Here is a 20,540-nt window from a genome sequence, read left to right as displayed (position 1 = left end):
CAAGACAAGCCCACAGGGTTGAGAACTGCCGCCTAAAAGGATAGTCAGCTCTTCTAAAATATCTACTCAGCTTGGCAGCTCAGATACCAATTCTCTTTCTTTCTCTTTCTTCCTAACCTTTCTTTTCCTTAAAAGGTTTTTTTTTTTTTTTTATGCTGGGCAGTGGTGATGCACTCCTTTAATCCCAGCGCTCAGGACAGCCAAGGCTACACAGAGAAAACCCTATCTAGAAAAACAAAACGACAACAAGATGAAGTTGTGTATGTGTGTATACACATGTATGTGCACAGTATGTGCAAGTATGTGCAAATGTATCTGTATGCACATGTGTGTGTATGCCTATGTGTGTGTGCATGTGTGTATGCACATGTGTGTATGCACATGTGTGTGCATGTGTATATGCACGTGTGTGTATGCACATGTGTGTGCATGTGTGTATGTACATGTATGTATGCACATGTGTGTGCATGTGTGTATGTACATGTATGTATGCACATGTGTGTGCATGTGTATATGTACATGTGTGTGCCCATGTGTGTGTGCATGTGTATATGCACATGTGTGTATGCACATGTGTGTGCATGTGTATATGTACATGTGTATGCCAATGTGTGTGTGCATGTGTATATGTACATGTGTGTGTCAATGTGTGTGTGCATGTGTATATGCACATGTGTGTATGCACATGTGTGTGTGCATGTATATATGAACATGTGTGTGCCAATGTGTGTGTGCATGTGTATATGCACATGTGTGTATGCACATGTGTGTGCATGTGTATATGTACATGTGTATGCCAATGTGTGTGTGCATGTGTATATGTACATGTGTGTATGCACATGTGTGTGTGCATGTGTATATGCACATGTGTGTATGCACATGTGTGTGTGTGTATGTGTATATGTACATGTGTGTATGCACATGTGTGTGCATGTGTATATGTACATGTATGTGTCAATGTGTGTGTGCATGTGTATATGCACATGTGTGTGTGCATGTATATATGTACATATGTGTGCCCATGTGTGTGTGCATGTGGAAGTCAGAGGCTCATGTCTCCTCAATCTCTTTTCTCATCCGCCCTCCCTTTTTTTGAGACAGGGTCTCTCAATTATGTAGCCCTGGCTGTCCCAGAATTCTCTAAGTAAACCATGATGCCCTTGAACTCATGGAGATCCACCTGCCTCTGCCTTCCAAGTGCTAAGACTAAAGGTGTGCACTACCAAGCCGGGTCATTTCTAGAGACAGGCTCTTTTACTAAACCTCATGTGGTTAGGCTGACTGGCTGAGGAGTTCCAGGAATCCTCCCAGTTCTACTCTACCCTCCATACCCAGCAACAGTGCCTTGCTCTTTACTTGGGTGTTGGGGATTCAAACTCAGGTCCACATGCTTGTCCAGCAGGCACTCTGAGTTACCCCCCCCCCACCCCCAACTCACCACTTCCTTAATCTTTCTAAATCCAACTCAATTCATGGACTGGCATATGCCACCCAGGTCTATGTTGGCATGCCAAAATGCAGAGGTGATAAACTACAAAGATATTTCCTCAAAGAAGGCTTTGAAGCTGTAGAAATGACTTGGTGGGTAAAGTGGCTGCCAAGCCTGACAACTTGAGTTTATCCTGGGGACACATGTGGGAAAAAGAGAACTGACTCCACATGCTCACTGTCATTGTGGCATGTATATTCTCTCTCCCTCCCTCCCCCTCTCTTTCTGTCTCTCTCCCTCCCTCTCTCCGTCAGTCCTCCCTCCCTTTCTCTCCTACACACAAACACAAATAAATAACAAAATGTTTTTAAAAAAGAAGCCATGAAGTAGGGTGGTGGTGGTGCATGCCTTTGATCCCAGTACTCGGGAGGCAGAGGCAGGTGAACCTCTGAGTTTGGGGGGCCAGCCTGGTCTACAGAGTGAGTTCCAGGACAGTCAGAGCTACACAGAGAAACCATGCCTCAAAACACCAACTTAAAAAAAAAAAAGCCATGAAGATTTATATTATCCACTTTCTGACACAACAAAAGATTTTTTCTTTTTTCCTTCCTTCCTTTCTTTTTTTATGTTTTTGTGTTTTTATTGGGGTTCATCATGGGTAGGAACTGTCACCTTAAAGTATGCCCCTCCCACTAAGCATGTCCGTTCTAATCCTCCTGAGCTCCTTTCTGGGACTTTTTCTTTTTCTTTATATTCTTTGGGCAGCTAGCAGCAGCTTCAGGTTCCTCAGAAAATGTCCTTTTCTTCTTGAGGAAACAAAGGATTTTCTAATCACCAGATAAAAATGCCTTAAGACAAGCCGGGTGATGGTGCACACCTTTAATCCCAGCACTTGGGAGGCAGAGGCAGGCGGATCTCTGTGAGTGTACAGAGTGAATTACAGGACAGCCAGGACTGTTTCACAGAAAAATCGAAAAACCTCTGCTTTTGCAGAGGACCCGGATTTGGTTCCCTAGCACCCCCATGGCAGCTAGCAATCATGTGTATCTAGAGTTTCAAGGGATCCCATGCCCTCTTCTGGCCTCCATGGGCACCAGACATGCATATGGTACACACACATACATGTAGGCAAAACACTCATAAAAAATAAAAACATAAAAATGAATCTTAAAAACAAAACAAACAAAAACAGCTTAAGGGACAGGAAGGTAACTAACTCATTGGGCAAAACTTTTCACCGTGCAGTCCTGACAACTTGAGTTTGAGCATCAAGATGCATATGAAAAGTCAGATTCAGGGCCTGGAGTGATGGCTCAGCAATTAGGAGCACTGACTGCTCTTACAAGGACCTGGGTTTGGTTCCCAGAACCCATGTGGTGGCTCACAACGAACTGTAACTTCAGTTCCAGATGATCCAACACCCTCCGAAGACTATTGCATGTGCCTGGGCACATATACATAACATGACATGCTTTCTAAAAGTCAGATGCTGTAGTGCATATTGGTAATTTCAGCATCCCAGCCGTGAGACAGGAAGTAGAAACAGGAGAATCAGCTGGAAGCTTGCAGGCCAGCTACCTCAAATATACTACATAGCAGGAGAGACCTTGCCTCACCAAGGCACAAAGTTCCCTTCTGGTTTCTATAACCGTACTGTGACACTTATGCCTGTACTAATGCACACACTAAATAAAGTAATTGATAAACCATTAAATATGTACGTACATGTGCCTGTAACTTGACTTAAGGATGCTGTTGCCTTGGTGGCCCCAGCAGGTTTCTATCCATACAGGACTCCCATATTGTATCCTTTGTGCCACCAGGGCCTTGGAGCCTCAGCACAAATAATAAGGAATGTCCATGATTGCCCCCAGAGCAGGGGTTGCAGAATAGTCTGCTAGAAAAGTAGCCTAGGGTCCTGGAGATGGAGGAAGGTCCTTGTCACCAGAACAAAGATAAGTGAGATGTGTGTGGGATTCGGAGCTCTTGAGGGTGGAAACTCCAGACCCCGAGGATGAGACTCCAGAGACTGGGCAAGACTGGCCCTGGAGACCGGACAAGCTGTGCAGCATTCATTCATTTTGGGGGATCTGGGCTTTCCTGTGGCCATGGAAAGTCTAGCAGTGGTTGGGATGTGGGTCTGGCGCTCCTGAGGGAAGGTGGACCCAGGCAAGCAATCAGACCCAGGACTTCGGTCAAGGTTTGTGGGGAAACTCGATGAAGACAGGTTTCAGTGGATTAAAACCACACCAAAGCAATGCATGCGAGTCCAGGGTAGGTGCCAGGAGAGGTGCAGGACAAAAAGCAACCTCAAAGCTCATCTGGAATGGAACTGTCCTTTCAAGGGCCACCTCCCATCTGACTTCCTGTGTGGACCTGTGAGGGTCATTCCTTGCCTCTGGCCTCCCCTTAGTGCTGTGGAGGGCTGTAACTGCACTCCGATGAATCTCCAAGAGTCAGACCCCTGGGGTGCAAGAGTAGATCTTAAGTCCTAGCACCCCAGGCTAGGTCTGATGGGTGAGCTTTCTGTCAAACTTCTTGGTTCTCTCTGTCCTCCTATTCTCCAAGGCCATAGATAACATTGTACCCCTGTGCAACAACTGGTCTGTGACATAGCTGCTGGTCTCTAAAGCCCTGGGGCATGCCCTGCTGAGACCCTACACCCAGGAGGTGTACAAAAATCACAGGATGCCAGTGACACTTGGGTACAGACAGTCACTGACACAGACAGAGCACATACCCAGGGTCAGATTCTAGGCAAATGGGCTCAAAAGGGGGTCGGAGCCAAGCTCTGGGGACCACACTGTGGCAGCAGAGTCACTTGGAGAGGCGAGAGAGTGGGCGCCTGAGACACTAGGAGAGCGGATGGCCTCTGACCAGAGTATTTCTGGGCCTTCCCTGTAGGGCTCATGGTCCGAGAAAATCGAGTATTGAGAGGGACCAGGATTCTCCAGCAACGAACTCAAGAACAGAGGGTCACCGGGCAGAAGCCACTATGTGCCAAGTCCCCGAAACAGCTGGCCGAGCTGGACGGCTCCGTCCCCTGCCAGGCCCGGACAAGAAGAGTAAAGGTGCGCAGGGGTTCTATTTCGCTGGCGCAGCCGGACTGGACTCCAGGTCGGAAGGTGCAGAAGGAACAACGGTCTGACTGCTTCGCGGCCACCACTGTCACCTCCCCGATCCTCCCATTCTGGTCCTCTTCCTGCGGACTACTACGTTCTGCACGTCCCCTCACCCGGCCCCGCAGCGTACCTGTGGCTCCAGCCCGAGACGCGCTCCCGGGAGCCCGCAACCGGCCGCTGGGACACATCCGAGCCCCGGGCTCCAGCTCCCGACGCCACCTCCAGGCTCTGGTCGCCGCAAGGGAGGCGCCACCTCCGGCCAAGGGGAGGCGGGAGCCTCGAGTGGCGGCGGGGCGCCGGGAGCCGCGCCCCTTCCTAGTGCGATTCTGCGCGCAGCCCCAGTTCGGGGTGGGGGGTGGGGGAGCGGACCTCTTACCAAGGCAGAGAATCCGAGCCGGAGGGCGATCTCACTCGCTCCTAGCACTGTTGGATCTGCAGGCAAGTCTTCAGCACCCACAGTCTCGGTGCGGAGGTCAAACTCGACTCGGAGCACCTCCCTCTTACTTTTTACTTTAAAAAAATTACATTCATTTATTTACTTACTTATTAGGTGTGTGGGTGTGTGTGCGTGCGTGTGTGTGCGTGTGTGTCTGTGTGTATGTGTGTAGGCTCCCATGTGGAGGTCAGAGAACAACTTCAGTTCTTTCCTTCCACCCTGTGGAGTCCCGGAATCCAACTCAGGTGATCTGGCTTGGTGACACGAACCTTTATCCACTGGATCATCTCTCCTGGACTGTTCTCTTAAGCTCCGTGGAGAAAAGAGATGTGCCCCAGGCTCTTGTCTCATGCTCTTCCTCTGTGTGTGCTTCAGATGACAATGGCTACGTGGTCAACTCTCTATTCAGACCCAAAGCCTCTCCTCTTCTGTCTTTGTCTCCTTGCTTCCCATTTTTCCCTCTACCAGACCCAAACCAGACAGACCCCTGGGCATATGGGCTCACATCTGCGACTGGGAATGCTCCTTCACCTTCTGGGGCCATCTCACCCCGAAAGATAGCTCTGCTGGGCCTTGAGAGATAGCCCAGTGGTTTAGATCACTTGTTGCTTTTGCAGAGGACCTAAGTTCAACTCCGAGCACCAAAGCAGTGGCTCACAATCATTTGTAACTACAGATCTAGGGGATCTAATACCCTGTCCCGACCTCTGAGGGTACTGGGTATGCACATACATGCAGGTAAAACATTCACGTACATAATTTTTTTCATGCACATAAAATTTAAAAAAATAAAAGAATATTCTGTCTTTATCTGCTACTGTGCTCTCTCTTGTCCAACTTTCCAAAGTCTATGAGTACCCACTCTGACAAGAACTGCTCTACTCCTGGGAGGGGCTGAGCCCCTCCAGCTCCCATATTGCTCTGACTTGTCTGATCATGTGTAGGGACAAGGCTGTGTCTCCCAATCTGGCATCCTAGCAAAAAACAAGGGGGGGAGAAGGGCTTGTTTGTATAATAACTGGAAGCCAGAACTCTGTCCAGGAGTCAGGGCTGCCAGTTGGGTCTAGAGAGTCTGAGGGTTCTGTTCCCTGGGTCTTCTAGCAATAGAGGAAACAGCCAAGGAGCCTGAAAACCAACCTCTCTCTCTCTCTCTCATATATATATATGAGAGAGAGAGAGAGAGAGAGAGAGAGAGAGAGAGAGAGAGAGATGGCTGAGTAATTAGGAGCACTTGCTGCCTAACAGAGAACCTAGGTTTGGTTCCCAGCTTCCACATGCCAGCTCACTACTGTCTATAACTCTAGTTCTAGGCCAGCCTGGGCTATGTAAGAAACCCTGTCTCATAAAAATGAAAGTCTGGTTGTCTCTACCGTTCTGTGGCTCAGTGCTTTCTGAGTCTTAGGAGAGTTCTTATCCAGAGTACCCTGTATGGACAGACTTAGCCTAGGTTAGAGTCACAGAACTTGCTGACCAAAAAGCTGACTGGTGGACAATGGGGCCATGGTCAGTGGGTAATGTGCTTGGCATGTAAGCATGAGTAGCTGAATTTGGGTCTCCAGTACCTAAGGAAAAAGCCAGATGCCACAGCTCACACTTGTTATCCTGTGCACAGAACATGGTGGTTGGTGGTGGTGATGTGCGCAGATAGGTGGATTCCTGGAGTTGGCAGCTAGTCTAGACAAATGGGTTCCAGATTCACTGAGAGACCTTCTCTCAAAAAATAAGGTGTAGAAGTGATAGAAGAAAATACCCAGTGTTGTTCTCTGGCCTACACACACACACACACACACACAGAGGCAGGGGGTGGGGGGGGAGCCTGTGGATTGGGCACTTGTCATCTGCGTTGTAAAAAGAAAGACCTTTATAATAGGCATGGTGGTGCATATCTGTTACGTTAGTTTTTAGGCGTTTGTACTGGTCTGCCCTTGTAGTTCTGACAGGGTATACCCTCTTGCAGCCACTAAGACCACTACCTGTACCTATTCACTATGTTACTTTTAAAAGGGCCCTGCCCACCTCCCATCCTCCTCCTCTCTCTCTGTTTCCCCCTCTCTCTGTCTCTCTGTCTCTGTCTCTGTCTCTGTCTCTTTCTCTGTGTGTGTGTGTGTTCCCCTCTCTCTGGTCCGTCCCCCCCCCCCCCCCCCCCCCCCCCCCGCCTCTCTTTCCTCTCTCCTGTTGTATCTGTTCCCGGAAGCCCCCTCACCTTTCCCCCTTTTATGACCCTTTTCCCTTAATTAAAAAAACAAAACAAAACAAAACAAAACTCCTCTGTTTAAAATCTGTTGAATGGCTTCTGTCTCTCTCCAGCTGAGCCGTTTTTAAAAATTACAACATGTGACTCCAGCACTCAAGAGGTGGAGCCAGTGGATGAGGAGTTCAAGGCCAGTCTCAGCTACATAGTGAATCTGAGGCCAGCCTGGGCTGCAATAAACCCTGCCTAAAAAACAACAACAACAACAAAAAGCAATCCAGAAATAGTTCAACAAAATCGTATTGTCTATATTTTTTACTTTGTAACTATGTGAATATTTGTGTGAATGGTGTGAGTTTATACACTTGAGGGCAAATGCCCATAGAAGCCAAAAAACGGCATCAAATCCCCAGGATCTGGAGTTGCAAGCAGCTGTAAAATGATTGATGTGGGTGCTGGGAACTGAACCTGGGTCCTCTGGAACAGCAGTACACAATCTTAACTTCTGAACCATCTCTCCTGTCAAATGCCTATTTTTGAAATTCTAACAAAATATGAATCATTGTTTACATCCAAATATCTACTTAAACTGTAAATACTTCTTCTGGGCAAATTTGTTTACTTTTTGTTTCATTTGAGAAACAGTCTCAGGACCTTGTTGGCCTTGATTTCACAATTTTCATGCCTCAGCTTCCCAAGTGCTAAGCCATGGATGTGAGGGCAATTGGCTGTGACATCTGTCAACCCATTGATCGACAGAGTTGACTCAGCTGATTTAGCTGGCAGATAGTCCCATCCTCCATGTATGTCCCTTCCTCTCACAGGTGGGGAACAATCTTTGATCAAGGCTATGAGCAGTTGCACTCACAGGCTAGAACCTCCAGACAAGCTTCTGGTTTGTGAGTCACCATGTTGGTGCTTGGAATTGAACCCAGATCCACTGGAAAAGCAGCCAGTATTATTAATTGTTGAGTCATCCCTAGTTCTGGGATCAAAGGCATGTACCACTACACCCAGCTCTGCTCTTTATAAATTAGTATATATATATATGTGTGTGTGTGTGTGTGTGTGTGTGTGTGTGTGTGTGTGTGCATATATATTTTTTAAATTAGTAAAAACATATATATTTAATTATCCTTGGGTGTGTGTGTGTGCATGTGGAGGTCAGAGATCAATCTTGGATGTGGTTCCTTATTTTCTGAGACAAGGCTTCTCTCTGGGTCCTGGGGTTCAATGATTAGGCCAGGGTGGCTGACTAGCAAACCCCAGGAATCTGCTGACCCCTGCCCACCCATTGCTGGTATTACCAGTGTGAACCACCACACCAAGCTTTATATGTGGATGCTGGTGATCAGACTTGGGTGATCATGCTTGCGTGGCAATGGCTTTACCCATTGAACCACCTCTTTGCTTTTGAATTACAAACTCAGTTCACTAAAGTTATCCAAAGATAGGGTTTTGACCCTAAGAAGAGAGTAGAGGAAGAATGGAATTTGCCATCCTCCAAGGTTTACCCAACATCCAAGATCTGAATGAGGCTTGGTTGGCAGTTCCAAAGAAGGAGCGCTAGGAACACGCTGAGTACATGCATATGACCTTTTCCCTACAGATGCTGCTTGATTTGATAATGACAGTCAGCTTTCCTCTTCCAGCCAGACTCACAGCCCCAGGCCTGGGATCTTCCTGGTCTGTCCTCATTTTTTGCATTATCTACATGTCTTTGCACTTAAGAAGATACACAAGGTAAATGAACACAGTTCTATGTCTTCTGCCAGCTCCAGTGGCTCCAACTTTGTTTTCCTTGTCTTTTGGCACCAAGATGAAATTAACATCCCCTACAGTTCATTTTCATTCTCAAAATTAGAAACTAAATTAGGGGCTGGGGAATGTAGTTCAGTTGGTAGACTGCTTGCCTAGCATGCATGAGGCTCTGGGTTCCATTCCCAGCATTACATCAAGTCAGCCCTGGTGACTCATACCTGCAATCCTAGCATGCTGGTAGAGGAGGCAGGAGGACCAAAAGTTCATGGTCACTTACAGAACACTTGAGGCCAGCCTGGGTGGGATACATGAGACTCTGCTTCAAAACAAGAAACAAAGAAGCCTAGTGTGGTGGCCCATGCCTTTAATCCTAACACTCAGGAGGCAGAGGCAAGTGGATCTCTGTGAGCTACATAGTGAGTTCTAGGCCAACCAAGGCTACAAGGTAAGACCTTGTCTCAATGCCACTTCCCCATTCCCCCCAAAAAAACTAAGTCAAATCTGAACTGCACTGCATCTATATACTGAGAGGACAGTCTCCCACCTACAAAAAGATGGGGTCATGTCCTCAAAGCTCCTCTGCTAATAGCATACTTCTGTTCCAGCTAAAACTTCCAGGCCTCTGCTTGCTGAGGACTCAGCTGACCAGGAACAACAATCTAGTTCTGGGGCTCTGGCCCAATGCTGCACATGAGAACTGCATGCTGGACTTTGGCATAGAACTTCGTGACAGCATGCCATGTGCTCGTGGGATAAGTTTTGATTGTTAGCTCTGGAAACAGTGAATAAAGCCTCCTGGACTCACCGGGAAAACCTTTCTGCTTTTAACCAAGGGTCTGCAGTTGGTCAGACTTCACTCTGAAACACATATGTGAATATGTTGCTTTCATCATGGTCCACATGGATTTTTTTTTTTTAAGATAGGGTCTCTAACACAGGCCGGCCCTGAGCTTTCTTTTTCTTTGCTTTGTTTTTGTTTTTTGAAACAGTGTCTCACTATGTAGTTCTGTCTGTACTAGAACTTGCTCTGTAGATCAGGGTAGACCAAATCTGCCTGCCTCTGCCTCCTGAGTGCTGGGATTAAAGGCATTCACCACCCAGCAGGCCTTGAACTTTCTATGTAGCCAGAGATGACTCTGAACTTCTGATCCTTCTGCCTCTACCTCCTGAGTGTTAGGACTACAGGCGTGAGATACCATGCCCAGTCTATGTTAAGCTGGAAATAAATCCAAGGTTTCATGCATGCTAGGCAAGCACTCTATAACAGACCTACATTCCAGGTTATGCTTTTAAGATTCTGCCATCCCAGGGGTGATTGTGAACAACACACACACACACACACACACACACACACACACACACACACACACACACACACGCACACACACACACACACCATAGAGAAAAAGAGAGTCTAATTAGTACTTTTGGTTTTTCGAGATAGGGTTTCTCTGTGGTTTTGGAGGCTGTCCAGGAACTAGCTCTTGTAGACCAGGCTGGTCTCAAACTCACAGAGATCCGCCTGCCTCTGCCTCCCAATGCGTGCTGGGACTAAAGGCGTGCGCCACCACTGCCCTGCCATAATTAGTAGCTTTTGTACTTCAAGAAGAGCAAAAAAATAAGCCCGGTGTTGGTACACACATTTAATCCCAGAGACTGTGAGTTTAATCCTCTGTGAGTTTGAAGCTAGCCTGGTCTACATAGTAAGTTCCAGGACAACCAGAGCTATATATAGAGACCCTGTCTCAAAGACACCTCCAGCCCCTCTCACGCACAGAAGAAAAACAAAGAATAAAACAAGGTCACAAGTCACTGGTGACTCTCCTGGCAGATCACCTAGCAAGACAAAAGGGGATGTGTCTATGAACCGGGAAGCACTGAGGGAACTCTGGTGCAAAGAGCAATTGAGCCCAGCTACGCAGATGCGGCAGAGATGGAGCCCCAGACAAGTTCATTGTTCAACATTGAGTCCTCATGATAGAGCAGGCACAAGCAGGTATTTTGTCTACAATTCAGTGTCCCAGGGCTAGGGAAGCCAGGGCCACAGAAAAGCATGCGTAATTTGAATGCCAGCAGCTGTCTGACCCCGGAGATATCCCAGCATTCTTGACCTCCACTTCCTTATTCGTAAAACAGAGAGCCTGCTACATACCTGCTGGGCAAAGATGGACTGGGGCAGTTCTCCAGGTCTCCAGGTCTCCAGGTCTCCAGGTCTCCAGGTCTGCAGGTCTCCAGGTCTCTAGGTCTGCAGGTCTCCAGGTCTCCAGGTCTACACTCACAGTAGGCCATCAGTTAATGTGTTGTGCACTCCCTACACAGCCTAACATCAGTCTCAGTGAGGTGTCCCATCTGGGCATTGGTTTACACAAGAGGGTCTTCTGTGGGTACCACACATCTTTGCCTGCATCCTAGTCCCCAACAGGGCTGAGCACCTCATTTTTAGGGGGAATTGTAGATTGTATAAGTACAGAGCTTCTCCTCCCACTCTGAGAGCCAGGTCTAGCCAACCGGATGCTCCTGCCAGAATGAGGGTCGCTTGGTGACACATTGATTCAGGGACAGGTGAAACAGGCTCAGAGTAGGTCTCCTGCTGTTTCTGCACAGCTGTCCTTGGTCATTGGCTGTCTTCATGCCCTGCCTTTGGTCAATTCTGTGAGCCAGAATACAAGCAACATATTCCTTCTGGGAATGAGGCTGGCAGAGCCGGTTGCTATGCTTCGAACTATGATGTTTCTTGTGTGAAATTAAGACTTTTCATGCCTGTGTTTGGAGGAGGAACATGAGCCAGGTTGTGGTGTGCAGCGCTATGGATTCCCTGGGGGTAATTCGCAAAAGGGGGAGGGATGTGTACCAGCAGCCCTGGGGTTCAGGTAGGTTTCCTGTCCTTTGATGTGACTGCAAACCCTTTAAAATTATTACACAACCTCAAAACATGCAACTCGGGAAACAGGATAAAGCAGGGGGCCAGCAGAACACCAGGAGGGCAAGTTCCTGGTTCAAAGTCATAAACACATGCTATAAAAAATGAAAACAAGATTTCCCTTGATAAACACAAAATTCAAAGGCAAGAAAATGTGGCCAGTGCTTGCTTTTTCCCACCCATGCACCAAGGAAGGTTAACTTAGATTCTGCCTTTTCTTCCCACACTAACGTGAGCCCAGAGACTAGGCTGGTGTCGGCCAGGGTGGGCCTGTTTAGAGACTCAGTGTGACAGGCTCCCATCCCATAGCTGCTTGGCCTGGCTGTGAGCTAAACTTCCTTTTTCCTTCCCTCCTCTATCACAAATGATGCTGGTAATGACCAGTCATGACACTGAATTACACACACCCCAGCCAAGCTTCCCCTCCTCAGTGGACTCTTTCTCCAGACACCTAAATAGGAGCCTCTGCTCCCTGCTCGCCCTGACTCCTCTATGGTTTAAATGTGAACTGTCCCCACAGGCTCAGGTATTGGAACACTTACTCCCAAACTGGTGGCGCTGTTGGGGAAGTTGTGGGACCCATAGGAGTGGAGGAAGTAGGTCATGGGGCACCTTTTGAGCTTTTATAGCCCAGCCCCTACTTCCTGATCTCTCTCTGATTATTAACTGGAGAGAAAATGTGATAAGCACTTCCTGCTCCTGCCACCATGCCTTTTGGCCAACATGGAATGGATCCCCTTGAACTGTGAGGCAGAATAAACTCTTTCTTTCTGATATTGGTTTTGTCCGGTTTTTTTTTTTTTGGGGGGGGGTTCCAGACAGGGTTTCTCTGTGGCTTTGGAGGCTGTCCTGGAACTTGCTCTTATAGAGCAGGCTGTTCTTGAACTCACAGAGATCCACCTGCCTCTGCCTCCCGAGTGCTGGGAATAAAGGTGTGCGCCACCACAGCCCAGAAAGGTATTTTTTTAAGACTTATTATTTAATGTACTCTGGTATTTTGCCTGTATATATTCTGTGTGAGGGTGTCAGATCTCCTAGAACTCGAGTTACAGTTGTGAGCTGCTATGTGGGTGCTGGGAATTGAGCCCAGGTCCTCTGGAAGAGCAGCCAGTGCTCTTAAGCGCTGAGCCATCTCTCTGGCCCCTTTTGTCAGGTATTTTATCATAGTAATAAGAAAGGAAGTAATACTGTCACATTGGAGACCCCATGGTCGTTCATTCAGTTGTCTGTCTTGTTAGACAACACTTCAGAGGACAATAGACATGTCTGGCTGGAATAGGCTCAGAAATGGGATCAGTGCTTGATATATGGACGTGTGTGGAACATAGACCCACCAGAAGAGCGTCATCTTCGAGTTCACAGTTGGTAACAACATTGCAAAGGTGGCTTTGGCTCCTAAGATGCTATGATAGGCATATTGTGTCTGCGTGCATGTATCACACCAAACATTGAAGGAAGCCCATACAGTGTTTTAGGCAACAAGAAGTGACTGGATTGAATATATGAACTATTTAACCAGCAAGCAACTATCAAGGGCCATGGACCAATAGTGAATATGAGGAGCAGAAGACACATGTCCCAACAGACCCCCCCCAAAAAACATCAACATCAGCTTTCTCTCCACTGGGAACCATTACCAGTAAGCTCTCTGCCCTGCACCAGCCACTATGAAAAGCCTAGTGGCTCCTCCCATGGGCAGACTCCTCAGCCCTGAAGGTGAACATGCTTTAAACAATTAGCTAGTTATTAGTATTATTGTTGTTGTTGAAACAGGGTCTCACTATGAAGCCTTGGGTGGCCTGGAACTTAACATGTAGATCAAGCTAGCTTTGGAGTAGTAGAGACTGACCTGCTTCTATCTCTCAAGTGCTAGGATTAAAGGCACACACCACCATGCCTCACTGGTTCCACTTATTTATCTATTTGTCTGTCTGTCTGTCTGTCTATCTATCATCTATCTATCTATCTATCTATCTATCTATCTATCTATCATTTTGAGACAGTATCTCACTATGCAGGTCTGGCTGTCCTGGAACTCACTATGTAGACCAGACTGACCTTGAACTCACAGAGATTTGCCTGCCTCTGACTCTCCCTTGCTACGACTAAAGGCATATGCTATTATACAAGTCTGGGATCACATTTTTAAAACTTCTATTTTATGTGTATGGGTGCTTTGCCTGCATGTATGCCTATAGCGCATGTATCTGCCTAGTGCCCTTGGAGGTCAGAAAAAGGCATCAGATCCCCTGGAATTGGAGTTAAAGACTGCTTGTGAGTCACCACGTGGGTGCTTGGGATTGAACCAACGTTCTCTGGAAAAGGCAGCCAGTGCTTTTAATTGTTGAGCCATTCCTTCAGCCCTGGAAACAAACTTTTAGCACAACATTTGACCATGGGTTGGTGATTTACTACTTCAGGTCTCCATGATTCCTCTTTCAACTGAAGTTTTTAATTTGTTTCAAGGTCCCCCCCCCTTGGTGTGTGTGTGTGTGTAGGTGTGCATGTGTATGTGTGGGCAAAGGCCAAAGGTCAAAATCTGGTGCCTTCTTCAAGCATTCTCTACCTTTTTTTAAAAGATTAATTTATGCCGGGCATTGGTAGTGCACACCTTTAATCCCAGCACTCAGGAGGCAGAGGCAGATGGATCTCTGTGAGTTCGAGGCCAGCCTGGTCTACAGAGCATGTACCAGGATAGGCTCCAAAGCTACACAGAGAAACCCTGTCTCAAAAAAAAATGATGAATTTATTCTATTATATGTGTATGAGTGTTTTGCCTCCATGAATGTATGTGCACTGTGTGACTGGTGCCTAGAGAAGTCAGAAGAGAGAGTTGGACCATGTGGAACTGGAGTTTCAGGCTGCACCATGTGGGTCCTGGGAACCAAACTCAAAACCTCTGGAAGAACTCACTGATTCAACCAGCTGAGCTGGCCAGCAAGTGAGAGTGACCTTACTGTCCCCACCTCCCCAGTGCTGGGATTACAAATGCTCACTGAGTGCTGGGAATCCCATCTCAGGCCACTTTACTGACTGAGCCCACTGTTGGTTGAGTTTTGAGACAAGGGTCTCACTATGTAGCACTGGCTGGCCTGGAGCTCACAGAGATCTGCCTGGTTCCATATTTGAGTATTTTTCATTTGATCAAGAAAGTTATGACTCAAGAGGAGGGGGATGTACTGGGATAACAAGGAATGTAGAATGTGTACACCTTAGAAGCTGCTGTCAGCTCTACCAGGGGGTCAGCAGGGTGGAGTTTAGAGTGAAATCAAATGGAAATGTGATACTGTGTCCTCTTAGTGAAATATAGTAGGACCATATATGTATATTCAATTGAACTAATAAGAACATTTGAAAAAGTAAAGGGCTGGGGATGTAACTCAATGTTTACCTAGCATATACGAAGCCCTGGGCTTAGTCCATAGCAACACACACACACACACACACACACACACACACACACACACACACGGTAAAATTAATTTCAATACATCAAGAGCTGAAGTTATAGATCAGTTGTTAGAGTGCCTGTTTAGCATTCACAAGATCCTGGGTTTGATTCCAGCATAACATAAAACTGGACACAATAGCACATGCCAGTAACCCAGCACTTAAGAAATGGAGGCAGGAGGATTTGAAGTTCAGGGTCGTCCTCAGCTGCTGGAGGGTTTGAGGCCGTATACAAAATGTATCCATGTCTCTTTGCTGTGACAAATGCATGACAGAGGGCTGGAGAGACGGCTCAGCAGTTAAAAACATTGCCTGCTCTTACAGAGGACTCAGCTTCATTTCCTAGCACCCACACTGGACAGCTCACTCACGACCTGTAACTCCAGCTCCATTGGTTCCGACTCTGCCTTCTTGCTTCTATCCGGGAAAGTCTGTGCTGCAACTTGGCAAATCAGGGCATGATTGCACAAACTGCCAGCACCGCCACGCTCTGTGTTTGCTCTGTGTTCGTGTTCCCTTGACCCAGTGCCTGTGAAATACAATGGACTGAAGCAAGGCTGAATGCCTGCATGCATGTGGAGCACATATAGACAAGCGTCTCACACACACATACAAATAAAAACAATTTTTTTTAATGGAGGGGGACAAAGAGATTAGAAGGGGAAAGGAAAAAAAAGTAACTCTCTAAGACAAGGTCTTGATAAGTTGGCCAGGCAGGCCATGAACTTGCCACCCTCCTGCCTCAGTGTCCTAAGAGACCAGGATTTACAGGTCCAGCTGCTCTGAGCACTTTACATGCAAAGGTTCATTGAATTCTTATACAACCCCATAAAACAGACATTAACATGTCACATCTAATGAAAGGTGAGAGAGTTCAGAGAGGTTAATTCGTTTGTCCCAAGTTACAGCCAGGGTCCCCCACAGCTGGTGCCTTTAGCTCACCTACTCCCTGGGACCTGTCCTGCTTCGGAGTTCATCATGTCACTGTGTGTGTAGTAAGAGAGCAAGCCTTGCTCTTCTGGGAGTCATTTTTGCTGATGATGTGGCGCCATGGACCCTTCGGGCTCCGGAAGTGCTCAATGTGCGCTTAGTCAATCCCTAAGACTCTCACCTTTGTCTCCTTCAGCCCTTTACACATATTGCACAGGCACTGGTCAAGGGCAGGGAAGCATTGCAAACTTGCGGTGCTGATGGTTTGTGCAATCCTGCATTGACTTACAAAGTTGAGCACAGACCTTTTTGGAGAATGATGAGGGAACTGAGCAGCAGCCTCCCCTCTGAGCAACAAACTGTGAAACCTACTTCCTTTTTTTGTTTATCTCTCCTTTCTACTTCTCTGTGTGTTTGTGTGTGTGTGTGTGTGAGAGAGAGATGCACATCCATGCATGCATGGGTGGTTGGCTTTTTTTTTTTTTTTTTTTTTGAGAGAACATGAGTAAGAGAGTTTGTGGTCTAGTGCACGTACAGGCCTGGAGGTTAATGTCAAGAGCCATACCCAATCACTTTTACCTTATTCACTGAGGCAGGATCTCTCAATCAAAGCCAGAGCCTGAGATATGGCTAGTCTTACTAGCCAGCTTGCTCTGGGGATCCCTTGTCTCTGCCTTCTAAGGCTGGAGCTTCTAAGGCTACTGCTTTCTCAGGATTTTATGTAGGTTGCTGGGGATCCAAACTCTGGTCTTCAATCCTGCATGGCAAGCCCTTTGAGTATTGAGACAGCTTGGTATACAGAGGGAGTTCCAGGATAGCCAGAGACGTTATACAGAGAAACTCTGACTCAAAAAACAAAACAAACACACACACACACACAAAGAAAAACAAAACAAAACAGACAGGGTTTCTCCTAGTGTAACCCTAACTGTCCTGAAACTCCCTCTGTAAACCAAGCAGGCCTCAAACTCAGAGATCTACCTGCCCCTGCCCCCCCCCCCCCAGTGCTGGGATCAAAAATGTGCGCCACCAATGCCCGGCTCAATTTTATGGTTTTTCAAGATAAGGTTTCTCTGCCTCGAACTCACAGAGATCCACCTGCCTCTGCCTTCCTAGTGCTGGCGATCATAGGTGTGCAGCACCCCTGCCCACCTCAAGATTTTTAAAATACATTTATTTTAACATGTGCTTGAAAACTGTATCTGTTTATGGGTACTATTTGACTATTTTTACATTTATTTGTGAGTGTGTGCCACGGCATGTGTGTAGAGGTCAGAATACAAACTGGGGGAGTCATTTTGCTCCTACCACATGGGTCCCAGAGATGGAACTCAAGTTGTTGGGTTTTGGTGGCAGGCTCCTTGGTCCACTGAGCCACCTTACCAGTCCTGGTATGTGATGCTTTGATACATGAATGAATTGCATTGAATAATGTATTGATAATAAATTATATAATGTTCTTATCAGGTTAAGTTTATATCATTTCTCAAATATTTATCATTCCTTACTGTGAGAGCATTAGGAAGACGAGAGATCAAAAGGCTTAAAGTTCACAGGTAACTTGGTATATATAAGAAAAAAAGGTGGCCCAGTGGTGGTGGCGCACACCTTTAATCCCAGCACTAGAGAGGCAGAGGCAGGCAGATCTCTGTGAGTTCAAGACCAGCCTGGTCTATAAGAGCTAGTTCCAGGACAGCCTCCAAAGCCACAGAGAAACCCTGTCTTGAAAAACAAAACAAAAAAAAGAAAAAAAAAAAGGTGAACCATTTTGTAAATTTCTGCAAAGACTATAGCACTCTATTCATGTTGAGATCAACATGTTGTGGGGGGATGGGGGTCCTTTGTGCTCACACCTAATTTATTTGGTGCTAGAGATGGAACCTAGGGCCTTGAGCATGCTAGGCAAGCTCTAGCCCCACTGAACCTGCAGCCTCCTGGTGGGTTCCAGTCTGGAAGACCTCATTCCAGCACTGTCAGTCTCCTGGCTGTCCTATTATGTCACAGCTGTGTGCCTACACATGTGTAGGCATGTGTGCATGTGTGTTGAGTACAGAAGGAAACCTTGACTATCATTTCTCAGGTGCCACTCTTCTTGAGACAGGGCCTCCTCCAGGTAAGGAACTCACCAAGGAAGCTAGGCTTTCAGAGGTCCACGCGTCTCCTCCCTGGAGCTGGATTACAAGTGAGCTCCATTCTGCCTGGCTTTTTTTTTTTTTTTAAAAAATCTGTGTTCTGGGGATTAGACTCATGCTCTTAAGACAAGTGCTTTACTTGCTGAGCACTTTCCCGGGCTTCTGCTGCAGCTCTGTGCAGGATCTTATCAAAGGGACTGCACAGAGGATTCATGGGACCTCTCTGCATTATCTTTTTTTTTTTTTTTTTGACACAGTGTTTCACTGAGTAACTCAGTGTCAAAAGGCGTGTACCACCATGTTCGGCTCTGAGTTATTGCTCACAATTATCTATGAACTTACATCATCTCTAAGTTTAGGTTTTAGAAAATCTGGTCCCAACTGAGATACTTTAGCATTTCTTCATCCTGCTCATTTGGATAACCCCATGGACATTCCTCTGATGAAGGAACTTGGGGTGACAAAGGAAGGTGGCTTGGTTTTATTGGAGCTGAGAACATTGGACTCTGTTCTTCACCGTACATGGCGCCCAGCCGGTAGTCAGTGTTCAATAAATATTTATTCAATGAGCTCATTGTTTCTGAGAGAGTCGAGATGCCAGCCAAGCACAGGCTGTAAAGAATTTGTAACACTTCCTGTTACAGCAGCTGGACATGGAGACACACCAGCACCAAAAGGATTTATAAATGGCTAAGCCATTCACAAAGCTCTTATTCTTAAAGCAATAGATGCCTAAAACACACAGCTGACCCTGGCCTTCACATCTAATTTATTCAATTACTTGACAACAATTGCATTATGCATTAAAGGAGGACAAAGAGAAATACTGTGTTGGGCCATCCATAAAAATTTTGCTCTTTCAGGGGTCTGGAGTGGTATCTCCATAGTTATGAGCACATACTGCTCTTCCAGAGGACCTGGGTTTGATTCCCAGCACCCACATGGTGGCTCACAACCATCTGCAACTCCAATTCCAGGGGACCCAACACCCTCTCCTGGCCTCTGCAGGCACTGTACACATAAATGGTGCAAAGACAGGTCAACTACTGTATCACAGAACATTTTAAATCTTGCTCTCCTGATAGACACAAGTAATACTGGTCTTATTAACACAAAACTGACTAATACAGTGATTCCCCTCTCAAGAGAAAAGAATTATTCATGCATATGCATGTATCTTTGTGTGGGTGTGTGTCACATGTCTGTGGGTGCCCTCAGGAGCCAGAAGAAGGCATTAGATCCCCTAGACCTGAAATTTCATGTGGTTGTAAGTCACCTGATATGGGTGCTGGGAACCGATCTCACATCCTCTGAAAAAGCAGCAAGTGTTCCTAACTGTTGAACCATCTCTCCAGCTCCACTCCCCCCTTTAAAATATAGGGTCTCATGTATACCTAGGCTGGTCTTGAAATCACCATGTAGCCAAAGACCATGCACTTCTGAACTTTGCCTGCACTCCACAAATGCTGGGATTACAGGTATGAGCCATCACATGTAGTTTATGTGTTGCAGAGAATAGACCCCAAGGCCCTGGGCATGTTGGGTAACTATCATCTTCTTTATCCACAGTTTGGCTTTCTTCAGTTTTAGTGACCTCAAGTCAGTAAAGTAGCAAAGTTGGCATCAATTAAAGGTGGGAGGCACCAATGTCATCCCAGCACTGCAGGGGATGGGGCCAGAGACCATGGTTAGAGGCCAGCCTAAGCTACATAGTGAGTCCCAGGACAGCCTGAACTTTAGACTGATCGCACGCACGCACGCACGCACGCACGCACGCACGCACGCACGCACAGAAACCAGGTAGTGATGGCCCACACCTTTATCCCTAGCACTCAGGAGGCAGAGGCAGGCAAATCTCTAATTTTGAAGCCAGCCTGGTGTATACATTGTGTTCCAGGACATCTAGGGCTACACAGATAAACTGTCTTGAAAAACAAAAACAAAACAACAACAAAAAGAAACAAACCAGGATGGCTCAGACAGTAAAGTACTTGTTGTGTAAGTCTGAGGACCTAAGTTCCACCCCCAGCATCTGTGTGAAGAGCTAGGCCTGGTGGCCCACACCTGCAATCCCAAAGCTGGAGCAGGGCAGAAACAGGTGGGTCCCTGGAGCTCCTGGACAGCCAGTGCAGCTTAATCAGAAGCTCCAGGTCCAGTGGAAGACCTTGT

Source organism: Cricetulus griseus, chromosome 7 (genome assembly GCF_003668045.3).
Source record: "Cricetulus griseus strain 17A/GY chromosome 7, alternate assembly CriGri-PICRH-1.0, whole genome shotgun sequence".
Lineage (NCBI taxonomy): Eukaryota > Metazoa > Chordata > Mammalia > Rodentia > Cricetidae > Cricetulus > Cricetulus griseus.
Note: the sequence above shows the minus strand (reverse complement) of the source record.